Genomic DNA, 10542 nt, shown 5'->3' with positions numbered 1-10542 from the left:
TCTGTGTTAGAGCCATGAAAGGAATATAAAAGCCATATCCAACGGCATGCTTTTCATCATTTTCTTCACTGTTGTCTTCTTGTTCAAAGCTTAATGACACACAGCTGCAGCATCATGACCCCCCCCCCCCCCCCCAAACTTTGCATCGTAAAGCAAAAAAACAACACTCGTTTCTGTTTCTGGCATCATATCTATCAGCAGTTCTATCTGTCTGCACACACACACACACACACACACACGTAATTTTTAAAGGCGCTCAGTCTTCTGCAGTGAGATGGATTTAAGAAATTCGTGTTCAGCATTCATTTTCAGCCCTAGTCTGGACGTGGACGAAACACAGGACAGATTTGTCCTTCCCAATCTCAGTTCCCAATGTCCAGGGAGGTGCTGAGAGCCCCTTTAAGCCCAATCTGAGGAGTTTATCCTGCAGCCCGGGGCTTTAAACCACATATCAATCTGCCTGCCAGATTTAAGGCGATATAGGGCACACATATTACTGAGCAGACGCTCATGCGTTTAGCTCTTTGAAGTCTAAATACACAACTGGGTGAAATCAGTAGGAGACTTCCTGTTCTTTTGCAAGCTTTCATGTCGTCTCTATCCAAAGTGATGTGTTCAAGGTATAGAAATGCACAGTTAGATTTGACTCTTGTTGAATGATCCATCTATAAAACCCCGCTATGCCCACATGAGCTGAAACAGTGATCAAACATTACATCAAAACACGATGTTGTTCCCTAAAGACAGACGTGCAGCCGCTATAGTTTCAGAAGAGTCATCATGGAAACAATTGAAATATTTATTGACATCTGTTCTCCGTCTCTGTCACGTCCCCTCAACAACAAACAGGCGATGATTTTCTGTTGCTGTTTGTAAAGCAGGAGGTTTCGTCAGCGCCTTCCTGTTTGCAGCGTGACCTCCCCCTGTGGGGCTTTGCATTAATGGAAACACACAGGCACGTGTTGACATGTGCACACGAACATGCAGGCAGGAAGGGTTCGGTGGCAGGGGGGTGTAGTTTCATGTCTGCAGTCAACCAATGCACTCAGTACAGCATGTCTGAGCACTGCTGTGTGTTGGGAGCTTTCCTTCATTCTCATTGGTTCTTTTATTGATTTTAAAAGGTGTATGATCAGTAAAGCTAAACGTCATGCAGCAGCTAATGGAACGTTCCATCCATTGTGGAAATTCCCTACGTGTGGGTTGACCCATGCGATCACCAAATTGAATATCATGTGTTTTTTTTTTTACTCGTACGTGTCTGTACTTGCTTCCTCCCTCATCATCATCATCATCTTCATCATCCATCATCCCTGACACGTTACAATCGCTGATTCCAAGGGAAGGTTGAAAGTTGAACATATTTAGAGTGGGAATACCCTGTCAACTAAATAGGTGTCTGTTTCAGACGACGCTATGACATATGCATGCAACATGCCTAACACGTGCACACGTACGTGCACCGACACACACACAGCAGGTTATCCCAGCTGCTCAGAGTCACCGTGACCCGTATCGTGTGCTGCGTGAGAGAAAACCAGAGCTCGTCTCGAGTTACACTCAGACATCTGCCACGTTGATGCACGTCGTTCCTTTACTCCCTTTTTCTTACGCTCACAAATGAAAAGACAACCGCTTGGTGATGCCTCTCGGTGTGTTGTCTATGTGTCGACCTGTCTCAGGGGGGCATCCCGCGGACCCCCTGCCTGTACAGATCTTGTGCTGTCCCTTCCCATTGATGTCTTGCTGTCAGCCATTTCCTGCTACATCCAATGGAGCAGATCTTCAGCGATGCATCCTCTTCGTCCTCGTCACTCTCTGTCTCCCGCTGCCCGAGGCACTTGGTTGGCAGTTCATCCTGGGGGGGGGGGGGGGGGTGTATTCGTGGATGCTCCAGGGTCAGGGTCCAGGACGTCCTGGTTTTTTCGTGGAAACCTTCCAGAATCACCTTTTGCGTGTCCGATGACCACTTAGCTGACTTCTCACCACGTTGCCTTGCCGTGATGGCGGCTGCACAGTTTCCCAATTGTTTAATAAAGATTTTGAAACTTAATATATTTGCATAATACAAACTATTCTCATACCAGAACATGTCAGTCAACTCTGCGTTAATTTGACTTGAGAAAAATATTATTATTATTATGAAAACCAAAATGTCTCAGTTGTAAAACTGTGAAATAAAATCCCCCTGACTTACGCAAGGAAACCCCGTTGGGTTGTTCACCACAATAAAACTGACTCCTCCTCCTCCTCCTCCTCCTCCTCTTCCTCCTCTTCCTCCTCTTCATTAGCTGAAACCAAATTTATGCTTTGGGAAATTCCTGTGATATGACTCATTTAGCCATCATCATGCTAACCCGCCAGCCTAAATGAGGTGTTTGTGTGTAATAAAGCGGTAATGAAGAACGCCACAACAAAAGCCTCTTAGATGATCCTCGTCTCTCTGTTTTGTTGCCAGAAAATGCGTCCGTTTACTGTGATTTGCTGTAATTAAAGAGCAGTGAGAGCAGAATATTTACTACACAGATGGGAATCGCCGTTTCTGCAGGTTCAAATAAACCACACAGGTAATTCAAACATCCAGTCTGAAAGATTTCCTCCCTGCTTTATCTGTGAACCAATTAATCAACAGCTCATATCTGCGGCACACACTCACATTCTCACACACACACACACGCACATGCACACCAGTGGCATGGCGTGGGAGGTCACTGCTGCAGTGTAATGAAAACGCAAAGCACTGCTAGAGCAGCTGTTATCATCTGACAAAACATTGTACCAGCAGCGGTTCTTGAAAACGTCGACGCCTCGCACACGACTGAAAACACAAGGAATCAATTCACAGACTCAGGAGAAATTTGAGTTTTACATTTGTAGTGTAATGTGGGTTACACAGCATCTATTGAGTGTGTGCCTGGAATCGAGCCTCATCAAACAGCAAATTAAACATGAGTAGTTCAGTCACCAGGGCGAGCTCAAAGCGAGGAGGAGCGTGCGTTCACTGGATTTAAGCTAGACGGCCTTTCTTCTACGCTTAGTGATGGCGATCCAGAAAGAAACATGGCTGTTGTAATTTAATGCAACCAGATGGCCACTCAATGCACACGTAGTTAGCGAATTAAAACGCCTAAATCTCTTTACATATCGCGGTTTGGATAACGACTCTGCGCCACAGTTTTGCATCGGATCTAATTTTAGACTGTAGACTCAAGAGGTAGTTTTAGAAAACAGTTTTACTTGCAGTGCATTTGCTTTTGTGTCCCTACAAAACGGCTGACAAGCACAAAAATCCAGTATTTTTAATTGCTGAGACTGAACTGGGCAACCAGGTCAGCGGCTATCATTTCATTCATTCATTCATTCATTTCCTGCCACTTTTTCCCATTCTGCGGGTTGCGGAGGTTTCTGGAGCCTGTCCCAGCTTGCTAAGGGCAGAGGCAGGGTACACCCCGGGTGCGTCGCCAGCACGTCGCGCGGCCGCGCACATAGACAGACAACCGTTCACGCACACACTCATACACTACGGATAATTTAGGGTTAATTTCTTAATTCTTTATTACAGCCTATAGTGGGAGCATCTCTGCACATTTACCACACAATATTTAGTCAGGCATTGTGTCATTATAAAATAATCAGTGCGCTGGGAGTTGATGGTTAAAATGAGAAATACTTCTGAGAAAACAGGGGAAGCCTGACTTCCTTTGGCTTCCAGGAGAGAATGCTACTGACCCACACACACACACACACACACACACACACACGCACACACACACACATGCAGTCATGTGCTGATATGAATAGCAGCATTGATGTGTTTCCCTTTGAGGGTTGCTCCCGGTGTGTGTGCTGTGCAGCAGGTATAAGTGGTGCTAGGTAAATGGATCTCCCCTTGACTTCTGTTACACCTCACCTCCTAACCCAACAACACACACACACACACACACACACACCACAGCTATTGTTCCCCCGTCCATGTTTCCTCTTGTCTCCCTGCTTCCTGGGCCCCCTGCAATACCTACCGGCACATTCCTGCCACGGCCTTGTCAAATCTGTGTTCACGCTATTTGTTGCACCGTTTTCCACTGTCACTCAATAAAGACCTTTTGTTATGCTGCCTTTGTTTTTATTTGTACTATGAACAAACAATAGAGCTGCTCCAGTGTGCAATTTTAAGTCTTTGACAACATTTCCATTTGATGTTTCTGTTTGAGTTACCTGCACTAGCTAATAATGTGTAAATATAAAAAAAGTTATGTTCTGTCAACAATAAGGATAATGTGCTACAGTTTTATGCACATGTTGATCCAAGATATCAAATAAAAGCAAATAAAGTGCTTCTGTACTGAATACTTAACTTACTTATTGTCAGCAATTGATAAAACATATTTTACAGCTTTTTTGGAGTTTATGTTTCTTTAAACTATAGAGCTTAAATGAGTTCCAGCATTGCACTAGCATTCCTTCATAGTGCAATCAGCATGTTTTATTTTTTCATTAATACAGCCATTGCTCCAAATTCATATTAACCAGCAGCTGAAGAAAATCTCCAACCAAAGCACTTTTTTATTCTTTCTTTTCCACTTTTGGTTGGTTAAAGTAACCCTCAAGACGGTTCCAGGGATAAAAATGACCTTTAAAAATGGAAGTGTGTATTTGTGAGCCATTAATTTTTTTTCCATCTGCAGTAGCAATCAATAGGATTTATTCATGAGGTGCCAAAAGCTGTTGTTGCTGTGCAAGTCAGGCTTTCTCCATCTGCAGCAGGTTTACTGAGCGTTTCTCCTTCGTCTGCTGCAGCCTCCACGGAACACGGTGATATTTGACACCTCAAGCTTTGTAATAGAAACTTGCAAGTTGTAAATGACTTCACCAACAAAGCAGTTGACTAGCTTGGGGTTTAGCAACCTAAACAGGAAACACACGAGCAACATGAAGGGAAGGATTTCTGTTTGATCTGATTTGGTTTGAGCGTGACTTTCTTTTTTCATTTTTATTTATCGTCCATCTTTACATCCCCTTTCCGTAACCGAGCAACCTGTTCTGGAGGGCTTAATCCTGTCCCAGCTGAGTTTGGGTCCTGGACAGGTTGCCAGTTCATTTACGGGGTCAATGTGTAGACAAACAAACATTTAATTCCATTGATAATATTAGAGTGTACTCACCTATATTGCTAAGTTGGAGCATCTGGAGGGAATCTATGCAAACACAGGGAAAACGTGCAAAGTCCACACCGAACGGCCCTCAGGTGGGTTTGACTCTGAGCCTTCTTGCTGTGAGGCAACGGTGCGCGTCCATACGTCGCCTAGCCGCTCTTTTACAGCACCTGGTGATCAGTGATCAACCATCCAAGTGCTAGTCAGGCCCATTCCGTAGCCAGAAGTCATCCACAAAGAGTGCATTTATAGTGTAGAGTGAAAATAAACTAGCGAGAAATGAAATGACAAAATACGACAATCACGAAAAAGAGAACAAGCTTTTGCCGCGATAGAAAAGCACTCATTCCCCTCCTAACTGGATTCACAACATCCACATGGTGATCTGGATCATCACACAAAGGTTCTAAATTGTTCTTGGTATCTTTATACACCAACCATGAAAAGTAAAAGTGAATCAGAGTTTAACTGATTTTTTAATCCATAAAGAAGTTTTATTGTTAAAATTTAATACATTTTCCTGACCTCATTCTGGATCAGATCCAGAAGACATTTTGCATGATAGTTGATATTGGATGCCTTTATGACTGTGATTTTTGGTGAGTGAATTAAATGCATGTTTTATAAATATACATTTTAAAAAAAAGAAGTCTCCATTGTAAGTAAATGAAAAAAATCCTGATTTTTTATTTTACATTTTATTTGTTTCCAGACAGGTATCCGGATCGCTCTCAACATTTAATGGGATCTAAGTTAGATGAAGATCCATCTTAAAATTTTTCATCGAGCCATCCGGCAGTTTTTTTGTAATCCTGTTAGCAAACAGACAGACTCCATGGAGGAGGTAATTAGTCGTAGTAGTAGTAGAAGTAAACAAGTAGAGTTGAATAGAGTACAGCAGTACCATGTAGTGGAAACACACAGCAGTGCAGCTTCACAGACTGATGATGTGTTCGAACAATCTATCGGCTTTATTGGGATGCATTCCGGTACCCTGCAGTGAACAGCCTGCTATTTATTTAGTAGGTGATAAAGACAGATTTACGACCCGGGGACAGAATAAGTCTATCTTCGCTCCGTCAGTCCTGTTATCGCTTCATCCTGCAGCATCATCATCAGCTCTTCGTCTCCCAGCAACAGAGAGGAGAACCACACACAACTAGCAAGGCAGCACGTTCGAGTGAGCTACGACCGATGCAGACAGGAAGAGCTTTTCCTTTTTCCCAGATGTGAGTGTTTAGTGTTTCACTGTCCATCCTCTGGTCATTTAGCAAAGGGTTTAATGACACCAACACCCATTCACAAAGTTTAAAGGCCCTTTAACCCCTCCTTCACTACCCCCCCCCCCCCCATCCTCACAAAAAAACACTTTTCTCTGTTCTCTTTTAGCCTGCCCTGAAGCCTTAGCCCCCCACCCCCCCGGCCATCCTATCCACAGGGGGCCCTCTAAGAGGCTGGCTGGGTGGTCTCCACCCCCTTGCTCAATCCAACCCCCTGCTTTAGGGTCAGAAGTCAGAGGTGAACCCTGACAGTGTGTGGGAAACGTGCTGCCCCGTGTGCTGTGCTTGTGCTGAGTCCAACCAAAGAAGAGAAGAGAGGAAGGCGCTCAGGCTGTCCCATTTCCTCCCTGGACCCCGCTATAGCTGGCTAATGGGGCTCCTGAGGTCAGAGGAACACAGGCGCGGTGCTGGCTGGTGTTAGTTACACTTTTTGATTCATTGGCCCAACTTCTCCTCCAAACGTGAGTTTGTTTGGGTTGAGAGGAGAGGCAGGACAGACTGGTTTAGGCTGAGGGGCTCAGGAGAGACGCCGTACAGGATGATGTGTGTGTGTTTGTCTCTGCTCATGTGATTACGTGTATACATGTGGCTGATGTCTATGTGTGTGTGTGTGTGTGGGAACCTCGATCCCTTGCTGAGCGTGCGTTGTGCTTGAGAGGGCCTGTCTGGCCAGCACCGCGCCAGAAGATCTGAGTGTGATTTATTTGAATGGCACATTTGCTGTGTGTTTTTAGAAACAATGGCCTTGATTCTGTCCAGCGGAGGATAAGAAGCCCAGCTGGCAGGCTGGATCTGGGCTAAGGAAAGCTGACAGGGATGAGGTGGGGACACCTTCCAAACGTTTCTAAAAAGTACAACGTGTCCAAGCAAAGACTTTCCAAATACACACACACACACACACAAACAGACCAGCAGTCACAGCAACACACAAATATGTGTTGATCTGCTGTTTAATTGTGAACAGTACATTCTCCGTCATGCGCTGATCCGAGAAAAGGGAAACAGAGTCCACACACTACCAAGGAATAGACTTAATACAAATTGAAAAGCACTCAGAGAGCACAGACCTCCGCCAAGTAGCTCACTCCCCTCATAATTAGATTTACAACCATCCACATGGTGATCTGGATCAGCACCGAAAGGTTCTAAATGGTTCTTGGTGTCTTTATACGCCAACCATGAAAAGTAAAAGTGAATCAGAGTTGATGTGTGTTTTTAACAGATTTTTGGGGGTTTAATTTTAAAATGCACTATTGTTTCCTAACCTCATTCTGGATCCGATCCAGACAGTGGATTTCATAAAATCAAAGAGTGGATTGGAGGAAACATTTAAATCTACATCAACTCTGTTGGCTTTAACCGATACAGTCCAATATATGAAGATATGAGGAGGCAACAAACTGCAGCTCCAACTAAAGTTGATCGGGGCTTGTTTTTAGTCAGATTAGTGACATCGTGCTTGTATTACATGGATGAACAAGCAGCATCAGGCAGGTTTCCGTCAGCAGATAACCCATCACAACGTGAACATCTGGGTGCACTGCTGTCTTCACATGGGAGTCTGCAGTCTGCCCTCCAGCAGGAGAATCAACTTCAGCACACTGTCTCTGTGTGTGTGTGTGTGTGTGTGTGCGTGCGCTCATCCTCCATCATCTACACACAAAGTATATGTATAAACATACTTATTATTGCAAAACACAGACCCGCATTCAAAATCTGTAGGTGGTGATAGGTTTGTGCTTTGTTTCTGATACACACGCGAACACACACACACACACACACACGCGCACACACAAAGGAAGCATTTATTGCAGTGGAGCGCGCCTCCTCTTGTTTTGCAGACTTGTTTACAGCCCTCCGGTCATACTATTCATTTATTTCCAAACATTCCTTTTACAATATTCATCTTGTTTAGAGGAGACCCGAGAATTATTTTAATGCATCTGAAAGTATAATGTTCTTTTTTTTTCTGCTGTCTTTGTGGGATATACAATTTTTCCATAAAGGCGTCTAAGTTGCAGGTAATATGAGGAAACAGGTGTGTCGGGGTGCCTCATAGTTGAGTTTATGCTAGCGTCTGTTATGGATGAGGAGGCAATGGAACGAGGGCATTCGTTTCTGACACTGTTCACATGTTGGACAGAAGCAGGTCTGATTACAAACTCCTGTATAATTAGGCCATGCTGCTCATCAGGAATCACAGCATGTCTTTCTTCCAGGACTTATTTCAGCGAGACATTTAACTATAATGAAGACAGTTCCGTAACGAGACAGCTGCCGTTTGGTCACGCTTCGGCAAACCAAGATCAAAGCCAGTGTCCATCAAACGTGAATCAAGATTATTCTTCTGCAGAAAACATGTGTTAAAGGACTATTTTGAGAACGTTTCTGACAAGACTTAGCCGTCTAAATAACAGAAGCACTGACATTCAACGCTCAACATGTGATCGCACCGACCACAGAGCCATGCAACTCTTATTTCAAATGTCAAACGCTTCCCTTATTTCTGAACTTTTGTGTGACTCTTTAGAGTCTAAAGTTTAGATCTTTCCTATTTCTTTGATTCCTACAACAAAACCAAGAGAAACACACTCAGCGGCGTTCAGAATAAACATTCTGATGTCCTGTTACCAGTCTTCTCTCTGTTGGAACACAAAGCAAACAAACGCTTAAGAGTCATATTTTTATTACTTTCACTCTGAGCTATATTATTATCATTATATCATAGGACTAGTCACAATAGAATATTCATATGCAAAAAAAAGTTCTTTTGGAAGAAAGAAGAATGTGTATGTGTGTGTGTGTGTGTGTGTGTGTGTGTGTGCGCATGTGTCAGGGGGTGTTACAAGAGGGGAAGTGACATCATGGAAAATGATTGCTGTTCAAACAAAGGTTGCAGCCCCCAGGAGGGATCTATGATTAAGAGATTAAGAGCTGCACACCGAAGCACGTAAAAACACACAACTGCACGTGCACAACTAATCCAAGCCTCTAATGTGTGTGCGTGTGTTTGTGTGTGTGTGTGTGTGTGGCAGGTAAAGGAAGTTAGGTCACGTTGCTAGTCCAGGCCAGAAGACACTCACACTTCTGAGTCAAGACTGGGAGGCGGTGATTCAGCATGGCTACAGGAAAACAAACCGCACAAATAAACCTCCTCCTTCAGCCGTTCCTCCTCGCGCTGAAGGAGGTGCCATCTCCTCCCGGCATCCTTGAGAATTACAGTCCTCATTGTTGCCCGTTGACTTTCACCGGAGATCTCCACCCACATGAGACATATTCCGCCTCAGCAACTCCGTTCCGTTGCATGATGATAGATTCGCTTCACCTATGCGTAGCCCACGTTGCTATTCGTTGCATGCGCGGCGATCAAAGAGTTTACATAGTTTCCACTGCAATTACAACTCAAGACCCATATTTGGCTGGACGTCTAATCAAGAGTACATTTACATGAAGGGGGGGGGGTAAATGTGCTTTCATTCGAAAGTCTTTGCATGTGAAGCAAAGACAGCAGGCATCCTGTGAGGTACGCTCCACATGCTGTCCATATGTTTTCATAATGTTTACTACAAGGTGAAGTCACAAACAGCAAAAGGTTCTCATCTCGCTGGGCTGCTGGACAGGGGGGGGGGTCAACAGCTGCTGAAGCCTCCCGCAGAGAAATCCAGGAGGAGGTTGTTTGTTTCGGCCTCGAGGGGGGACTGGGGAAGGTGGAGACCGGGGGGGGGGGGGCGCCCCTCTAGAGAGACTATCATAGCTTTAAGGTTTGCTTTTGTTTCAGGCGATGAGCAGGTTAATCAAATAGGAAGTGTGTGAGTGAAAGAGTGAAACTGAGTGGGAGTGGGAGTTGGTGTGCCGGTAAATAATGCAGAGTGGTGAATTCTTATCTCTGTGTGTGTGTGTGTGTGTGTGTGTGTGCGCATTGTTGTCATAGTAAGAAGAGATTGGCTAAATTGCCACTAACCCGACCTCCTAGTCAGCATCAAACCTTGTCACTTCAACAAAAGCTAATCCCTGCCCTCCATTGTGTCCCGCTCAGCGGTGCGGCCCTTTAATTTAGCCACGGGCTCCCAAAGGCCCAAATTTGTACCGGGGTTTATGTAATTAACTGT

This window comes from Brachionichthys hirsutus, chromosome 11 (genome assembly GCF_040956055.1).
Source record: "Brachionichthys hirsutus isolate HB-005 chromosome 11, CSIRO-AGI_Bhir_v1, whole genome shotgun sequence".
Classification (NCBI taxonomy): Eukaryota; Metazoa; Chordata; class Actinopteri; order Lophiiformes; family Brachionichthyidae; genus Brachionichthys; species Brachionichthys hirsutus.
The sequence above is the reverse complement of the archived record's forward strand: the minus strand, read 5'-3'. Positions refer to the sequence as shown.